Genomic DNA, 8,809 nt, shown 5'->3' on the forward strand with positions numbered 1-8,809 from the left:
CCTCACCCGGATGTGCTGGAACAAATTGTGGGTCCCTCTGGCAAATGGCTGCACAAAACTTGCACTTACTTCCATTCTGCTCAGGGGACGCACGCCACCAGCAAATCAGGGAGAGAGATGAAGAAAAACACACCTTAAAAATACTTCTCAGTCTCTCTATCCGAACTGATCTGTGAGCTGGCAAGCATAACAGGCTAGGATGATGCACAAACATAGAGTAATACCCAGAATGAGATTACTGCGCTGATTTCCTTTGCAGAGGTGCGTAGGTGTAGAAGAGACAGAAGGCTGTGGCTGAAACGCAGGACCCTACCAGAGAAGCAGAGAGGCTGGAGATGGAGAAAAGGCGGAGGGAAGGACAGGAAGCAGGAGGAGAAAACTTCTAAGTGCCTTTTTTAATTCTAAGTTTTCTCAGACTTGCTTAGCTCTAATCTTTAATTCATATTTTCATTACAGTCTCTTTGCTCTGTAAAGTCTGCATTTCATGTAAAAGGAGCAGCTCAAACATCAATTATTTGACATAAGTCAACGCCTTGTTAAAGTCCTCTACATATATGCAGGCTCCAATAAAAGAAGCATTAAACATTCATTAAATTAGAAATACATGAAGACAGTGTCTGCCACTCTTCTCATACAGATACGCTTAATAATCCCAACCTTCCAGAGCAGCAAAAGCAAACCCATCTCTAATCCTTTTAGAAAGCCTGACCATGCAAAACACTCCAGCCTCCTGCAATTTGCCTGTGAGTCACCCAGAGACATTAGCTCTTGCAGGTCAGATGCTCAGCTGGAGTAAATCAGACTAAAACAACACTACCAGTGTTATACCAAGTGACATGGACTCAGGATTTGGCTTTAGGCTTCTCTTGCAGCCAAATGGTTTACAGCAACATAACTGGATAATACTGCCCCTTTTGGTCTTTTAAGTTACCCCAGGAATCTGCTCAGGTGGGGAACAGCAACACCATGCCTGCTTTAATTACAGTACTGCCCAGGCTGCTTGTGTCCTGCAACAGGAACCTGGTTTCCCAACATGAATCTTGAAACTTTTTCCCCACAAAAAACCCAAACCCACCCCCTCCTCTACAACATACTGTCATGACAACAGTGGATTTTGAACCACCACTGCCATAGGCTTGTGCACACACATTTCAGCAACATTTTCCCAAGGGGAAACAATCACCAGTGAGCAAATGCTTCTTCATAAATATTTCTGAGCTTAAAGAGCAATGCAGACCATGTAACGTGTTTCCCACATTTCTGTGAGCTGTGTCCACTTAAGAAGAGCTTTGGTGCAAGTCCCGTCAAACAAATGACTTCTCACCATCCTTGCCAACCCTTCTCTTTAGGATGCCTGTACACATTCATTTCAAGCTCTGCTGGGGTGGAAGCATGGAAACACGGTTAGGATGTGGGGTACAAACGCATGATTAGCAGCCTTCAGCTCCTGCCTGGCCTTCCACAGTCTGTCAGAGTCTTCTCAAGCCTTGTTTAATATGTGAATTATCTCTTTCTTGCTTTCTGGGCAGAGGAAGAGACCACAAATTCTCGGGAAGCATTAGCTGACCTGTAAGCGTGCAGATGAACACGTCGTGTCGAAAAGGGCTGCTGTCCCGCTGGCTCCCTACCGCAGCACTCTTTGAATTGAGCTTTTCCCGGCAGTGTCCCTGTCACTCTGACTCTACACAGTCCAGCAGCTACTGCTTTGTGTGAGCACTGAGCTGTGTGATAGAGTTAATCACATTAAGCGCTGTTCAGTTCACGCCTTTTTTGTTCTCTAAAGGCTTTTCCTTTCCCTTGCCTCTTTTAGTCTCTTCTTCTTCTAAACTTCAGGAGGTGGCAGATTCAACTCAGCCCTCCTTGATGCTACCCAGCGCCAGGATGTCTAATTTTGGAAGGTTTAACCTCTATATACCTTTCCAAAGCTTTTCACCATTATTAGATGACTTTTCCAACAGCTGTGTCCACAGGGAGCAGGTCATAGTCTTGAGTAAGCCAAGCATTGAAGCATCTGGATAATCCAACTGCATGAGATTTCCAAAAGCAGTGGAGGGGCTAGCTCTCGACAGACGCTTACATACCTAACTCTCACCAGCAAGTTCAGCATCTACATGCCTTTAGCCACTCTGCCCAAAGTGATGGAGGTGAACGAGCTCCACTGAAAACCAATTTCAGTGAAATAACTTGTTTTTTCAACGAACAGTAAAGCAAGCACTGAAGTCTTTTGTCAGGTTGGTGACTGCCTGGCCCAAATATACTGACTTGTCTTCAGTCTTCATCTTCTACCAGCTTTTAAATCAATCCTTTTTTCCTCTCTGTTGGTAATCAAACCACTCCTTTAATTGAGCTAACAGGGCACCACAGTTTACACTCCTGCTGATAAACACAAAGAACACTGGCTGACAAACAATCAAAAACTCATCCTTTGTAGTCTCCGGAATTTTCTTTTGCATTCAGCCTTCCAAACCCATTGACTTTCACAGCTGGTCACGAAGACTCAGTGCCCTGGGCTCTGCCATCTCAGTGTTAAGGTGCCTTCTACAGGTTGTGCAAAAATGGAAGATGACTCCCGATTTGGGGTGGCATCTCTGCATCAGCACAGCAGTGCTAAGGAGTCAGCTGCAAACAAACCACTGGCCTCCACATGCTGGGCAAGCGCCGCCCGAAGAGGAGCAGGTCCTTCCCGTGACCCCTCAGCCTGACATCTGAATGGGGTGGTGGTGGTGGGGTCAACTGAGTACCCAAAAAGCTGGCTGGCTGCCATGAATACTTCATCCACCAAGAGCAAAGGGTGATGAGGCTATGTTACTCTACCAGCTTCGGTCTCCAGGACCTAAGTCCGGTGTGGGGGATACATCTTCTTCTTGGCTGGTCACATTCAACTTGCATCTGCACAATCAATCAGCACATTGCATAGACTTTGACTGAAGGGGTTTTAACTGCAATCTTAAAATCTGGCCATTTCAGGAATTCCTGAAATAAATTAGAAGAGGAATTTTATTTAGTTGTTTTTTCTAAGGGAATTTCCCCATGGCTCCAAACCACTGCTTTCCATAAAGTAAATGAATATGAAGTCTTCTCTTGTCCTCTTGCCACATTTTCTGTGTCATCTTTATCCCGCAACAGTTGTATATAATCAAATGGCAGACAAAACATCCTCTCCCCAAAACCTTCCTTTTTTTCCTCAAACTTTTAGTAATTTTTTCCACACTCCATTGATTTTTTTTGTCACTGATCATGTTAGAAGCAGATGCTTTCCAAACAATGACCTGGAGATTCAGTGATCCACATCTTGCAGATAAATAATAAGCTATATTTATGCAATAAAGCACAGATAACTGAATATCACTGTATTACTTGTTATTAAAATCTTGGTGCTTTTTCAGGACACCCAATAATTTGGAACAATACAGATCACGTTGGAAGGTTCTTTTTGTCAATATTAACAACTTACACTGTTAATCTATTACATTCACCTAAAATAAAATCATTAATTTACATTTATATGGAGCCTTTTGTCCCCCCAAATCCCAAAGGGTTTTGCAAAATAAACACATCCCTACGACAATGCCTGGGCACTGATTTGGCCGTCTCGCTGATTCAGAAGGAATAGCCCTGGTCATTGACCGCATCGCCAACATCTCTTTCTGTGGCATCTAGATTTTCCTGGGAGATCTACCCACCCCACTGGTAATCAGTATTAACCTTGCCTCATTTAGGAAAGTAAATGAAGTTCTTGAACCAGCTTTCACCTGGCATGTGGCTGGGCAGGATGGGAACAACCTGGCCTGGGGGCTGCCTGCCATTGTCCACAGTGGAGCTTTTCCCAAGAGACACCTCTTCAGCCCTTGGCAACTTCCAAAAGTCTCCCCCTTAGAAAAAAGGCATCTCTACACACTGCTTGCTAGGAAAAGGCAGCCCCCAAGGTCAGCCCCTGGGTGTTGTTCTACACAGCAGCGTGCAAAATTCATTTAGGGACAGATGTAATGCATATTTGTTTACTAAAGGAAAGGCTGCCCTGAGCATCGACGGGCTGGGAAAATCCTTGGGGGTTTCCTGGGCAAACCATGCTGTGTTACAGAAGGAACAGGTTGGGGTGCAGAAAGCTTATTTCAAATTAACTCCAACACAGAAATAATAAGCAGCAAGTTTATACTCTCAGTAAATGAAGAGAGAAGCTTAGGTAAAATGTGGCTTTATATGCATGTAAATAAATTATTAGTTGCTCACTTTTGTGCTCATATCCTCAACGATGAAGACATCTATATGGAATTTTTAATATTTATAGCATATTACAATAAATACCCATAAGAGCTTTGCCTGAATATATGCTATTTTACCAAGGTAAAATCTGTTGAAGGTCAAAGGGATCTTTTACTCATGAGTGGAGGGAAGGATAAGACTCTTTTCCTTGAAATCTGTATCAACTGTGATAATTTAAAACTTTAATTAAAGACTCAGTGACAGATTATCTACAAAACGTCTTCCTGCTGCCCAGTATTTCATCACAAATGTCTCCAGAAGCCCACGCTAACGTGAGTAAGCACACTTGCCAGGAAGTATTTCATTGTGGACATGTCAGCTTTTATCTGTCTTGTTGGGTAACAAATTCTTTTATTGAGGATTGGTGGCAACAAAAATTAAATTAAAAGCAAAACCAGACCCCAAAACAGAAATTTATAATGCTTATTCTATTCATCCCTCAAGAAAATGAAAGTGCCAAGGCAAAGACTATTTCAGCAATTGCATTAATGTATGTGTAAATGGGTGAAGGCGCCTTTGAAATGCTCTGAAAAGAATTTCGCACTTTAGAGAGAAGTTAACAATTCTATTGTGGTTATTTATTGGAATTTTAAAATTAATTTCCCCGACACAGCTGTGCCATAAAATCCCCCATGATGATGAGTTTTTGCTACTGTTGAGATTATTTTTGGATACAATTCTGAAGGAGCACTTTGTGAAATCAGGAGAACATGGGTCGCCGGGAACCCTGCGCTGCCCTTTCCTTGCCTCCACTCACCTCCAGCCTTGCTCCAAGCAGCCGTGAGGCTGCTAATTTGAAATTGCATCTGTTTTTTCTTCCGTGGAGCAGCAAACGGGACAGATGCACAAGCAGCGTGAAGCTCAGCCCCCTTAGAGCAGTGGGCAAAGATCAGCGTGTCGCTAACTCAGCACGGTGCTGGAAGAAGGACCTCCAAGGCCACCCATGGACTCTCTGCTGGAGCACATCTATTCACCCCCCCCCAAAAGGGCACGTTGGGAGCTGGTAGTTTTGGCTCTGAACAAACAGCACTGGTGAAATGCAATGAATTCCTTCCTCCCTTTGAGCACAGCAATAGGTGAGCATTGTTTGGATCTGGCAAAGCAAAGGAACCCTTTCAAGATTAAACCAGACTAAGAGATGAAGTGATGATACACCGGGGATTCCCTCCCATCCCTGCCTCCTGCATCCTTGCCAGACCACGACCAAAGGGTTGAAGGAAATGTAAAGAGCAACCTTGCAGCAATGCACAAGGAAGGGCTTTAAAAAAACCACACATCCCACCAGTGACAAGGCTCATCCCACAGCAGGGGATGGACTTCAGGAGAGGGACAAGCAGAGGTTTGGAAATGAAGAGTTCAGGGTCAGGTGAGAAGACCCAGGGGAGGATGGGGACCTTGTCAGGGATTTTTGCCTGGAAAGGCTTCAGTTGTAAGCAGAGTGGATGGATGTTCTCATGGAGCTGCAGGGGAACCTGGGGGCAGGAGGGATAGCACAGATGGTGGCAGCCACGCGCTTGGTTTTAACAGTGGCAGGCGAGTTTCATATCCTGCAGAGGAGAGAGTTAACAACAACGCTTTGTCTGGAGAAGTCACAATGACTAGAAATAACAACTTGAGGCCATAATTCTGGGATCTGTCACTACCAGGAAATGTGAAATCCAGTGACCTTTCTTCTCCAAGAGAGAAATGCTGCACAGCACCTGGAGCCATGACCCTTAAAATCCACTCTGACAAATTGGATGATGGGACATGAAGGAGAAAATGTCCTCTCCTTCCCTACCCCCAAATTTTAGCCTCCCAGTGAACTCCGCCTGCTCCGCGTGTGATGTGGCATCCCTTGCCGAGCAGAGACAGCTTTGCAGGAGATACACTGCATTTAGCGAAGCACAGGGTAACAATTCTATTTCTTTTGACAATAAGGAATAAATCTCCAAAGTCACTTGTTCAAGACTACTCCTAAATGATGGGAGAGGGAGAGAAATTGATATTGGTTTTTTATGAATCTTCAGGTCAGGTATGTTAGAATCAACAGATTTTTGCATTAACCTCATTGCTTCACCGCACTTCTGCCCTTGGCAAGGCATAATCAAGAAAGGCATGAGAATCTATCTGAATGTATCGAGAGGAAATTATTCTCCCGTTAATGGCAGCAACTGCTAAACAAGCAGGCAAGCCGCGCAGCAAATGACGCAGGGCCATGTTTAATCCAAAATCAGGATTTTCCTTACCAAAATTTTAAGGAGCAGCTTTTGAAACGAGGATTTACACCACATGTTGTTCTAGGGATTAACTTTTTTTCCTGCAACACCTGTATCCCTTGAGCTCTTCCGTTTGCCAGTCTAAAATGATGACCACAGGGACTGAGCCTAAGCTAAAACCTTTTCATCACACTGAGACATGGCGCTGTAACTGTCTTCACCACTCTGGTAGAAAGCAAAAGCTGCCGGATGGAAGGAAAAACCCAAATAAATTTAAAAAAAGGGGGGGTTCAGTCATTTAAGTGGGTCTGTCAGCTTGTGTTATCTTCATGCATTTGTGAAACTCAGCTTTAATTGACTGGCTGCAGTGGAGAGCTGAGAGAGAAAATCTTGGTCTCTAGATGAACAGGCAGCCTAAAGCCTTGCGATCCTCATTCATTAGGATGTGTCAGAAGGGGAAGAGAAACAGCAATGCCTTTTACTCTTCCACATGAAGTTCCCAAAAATGTAAGTGGGAGGCGAAGGGTGAGTGCCACACTCGGAGCCACAGCCAGGAGCCATCACAAAATTTGCTCATCAGATTCCCTGTGACAACAGAGATCATCTTGGCGCCTATGTGTTTCTATCACGTTGTGAATTACTTCATTTGTGAAGGACAAAGCCAAAATTACAAGCATCAGCCAACCATCACCCAGTCAGCGCTGGCTGCAGCAGGAGGAGCAGAAAGCCCTGCCAGCTGGGGGGTCTCACATCTCTTCCCTGCAGCCAGGCTGAGATGCAAGGCGGGGTTCAGCTCCCTTCCACAGTACCCCATGCAGACATGCTCCTCAATCCCGGGAACAGCCACACCACTGCTGGCTGAGATCTGTGCTGCAAGCCAAGTCTCTTTGGCCCCAGAGACCAGGATCCCCAAGGCATGCAGGCTGCTCTTAAGAGGAGGGGGAGAAATACTTCCCTGACTAAAACAGGTTTCAGAGAACTTTGCATCTGCACCTCCAACAGATGAGTGAAGAGTGGAGTGGAGAAATTCAGCAAAAAAATTTAGGGGAAGCCTCCTGGCCTCTAGTTGAGAGTCCCAAACACTACACTATGCCCTGGAGTCCCTTTAGCAGGTGGTTGATTTTCCTTCTGTCCTCCTGTCCTCGTTCCCATCCGAAGGAGCTGCTTTTTCCCTGTCCTCCTGGTTATCTGGGCACTCTGACTGTCTTTGGAAGAAACGTGCTGCCCACTCCCACTCACCAGGGATGCTGGGGACTGCAACACAGAGAGCCACCAATCCCCAAAGTGCGGGAGTCTGGTTACTGGGAGGAATGGAGATGGTGGTGAAGGGCTGGCTGGGAAATCCAGCAGCTGCTGGACCTGTGTGAAGCCCCCTTGAGTCTGCACTCCTGGGAAGCCTGAGCAATGCTCACAGTTTGGATTCACGTGACACAAACCAGACGGGAAGGAATGAGCAAGTGCTGCCACCGTAAATGAGGAGGATTCAGCATGGTACCCTATACGCCATGGGAATACAGCGGCCAAACACACGTGAGCGGGTGTAAATGAGTCTGAGCTATGGCGACAGGCACAGCAGTGGCCAGTGTCACCCCCCCAGTCATCAACCCAAGACATCAACCTTGCTGAGTGGGATGGGAAGCCTCACACCCAAGCGCAGCGGGCCATATGAAAAGGTGGTGGGTAGAGCAGGTTAACACACCTTTTCTCTGAAGTTCATCAACAACAAACCAATGAAATTCCCTATGAACATTTTCTGCTTTTCAACAGAAACATAAAACCCTAAATGAAAACATTTTAGAATATTTTTGAGTAAAAATCATGGTATAATATAAACCTCAGGATTTCAAGTAGTATTTTTGGTATAATTCTCCAGACCGGTCTTGATTTTGCCAATTCCTTTAGTAAAAGTATTTTTCATTTCCAATTCTTTGCTTTTTCTCTGTCTTAAAGAGCAGAAAATGTGCTGAAAATGTTATTTGTAAACATTTTCATTTAGATCCCAAAGCAACCATTACTCTTATCCAGCAGTGGTGATGCATGTAAGAGGAAATATATATGGATAGTGAATTCTAAACATAAGAAGATGAGTCTAAGCAGCCATTTCTTATAAGTTAAGAAAGCCATGAAGAGGTTTCTGTGAAGCTGGCGGACCTTTTAATCTGTCTTCATATCTACATTAGGAGGAAGGTGCTTTTCCAGAGACATATGTGCGTATGGGCTGCGGTACAAGACCAGGGAGACCTTCTTGGTAGCAGATTTATTTTCCAAAGAGGTACTTTCAGTCATCCCAAAACCCTTCTTGAAAGTATTGCTGAATCAGACTCCAACTCATGAAATCATTTCAGCAG

At 44.8% G+C, this 8,809-nt stretch overlaps 1 protein-coding gene across 1 annotated transcript in view; it reads right to left on the reverse strand.

Moving 5' to 3' along the window:
* The window catches only part of VWC2L (von Willebrand factor C domain containing protein 2-like), a 47,242-nt gene that overhangs the window by 19,138 nt on the left and 19,295 nt on the right, over positions 1-8,809 (reverse strand). The window lies entirely within an intron of this gene.

Source organism: Pterocles gutturalis, unplaced genomic scaffold (assembly GCF_000699245.1).
Source record: "Pterocles gutturalis isolate BGI_N339 unplaced genomic scaffold, ASM69924v1 scaffold34398, whole genome shotgun sequence".
Lineage (NCBI taxonomy): Eukaryota > Metazoa > Chordata > Aves > Pterocliformes > Pteroclidae > Pterocles > Pterocles gutturalis.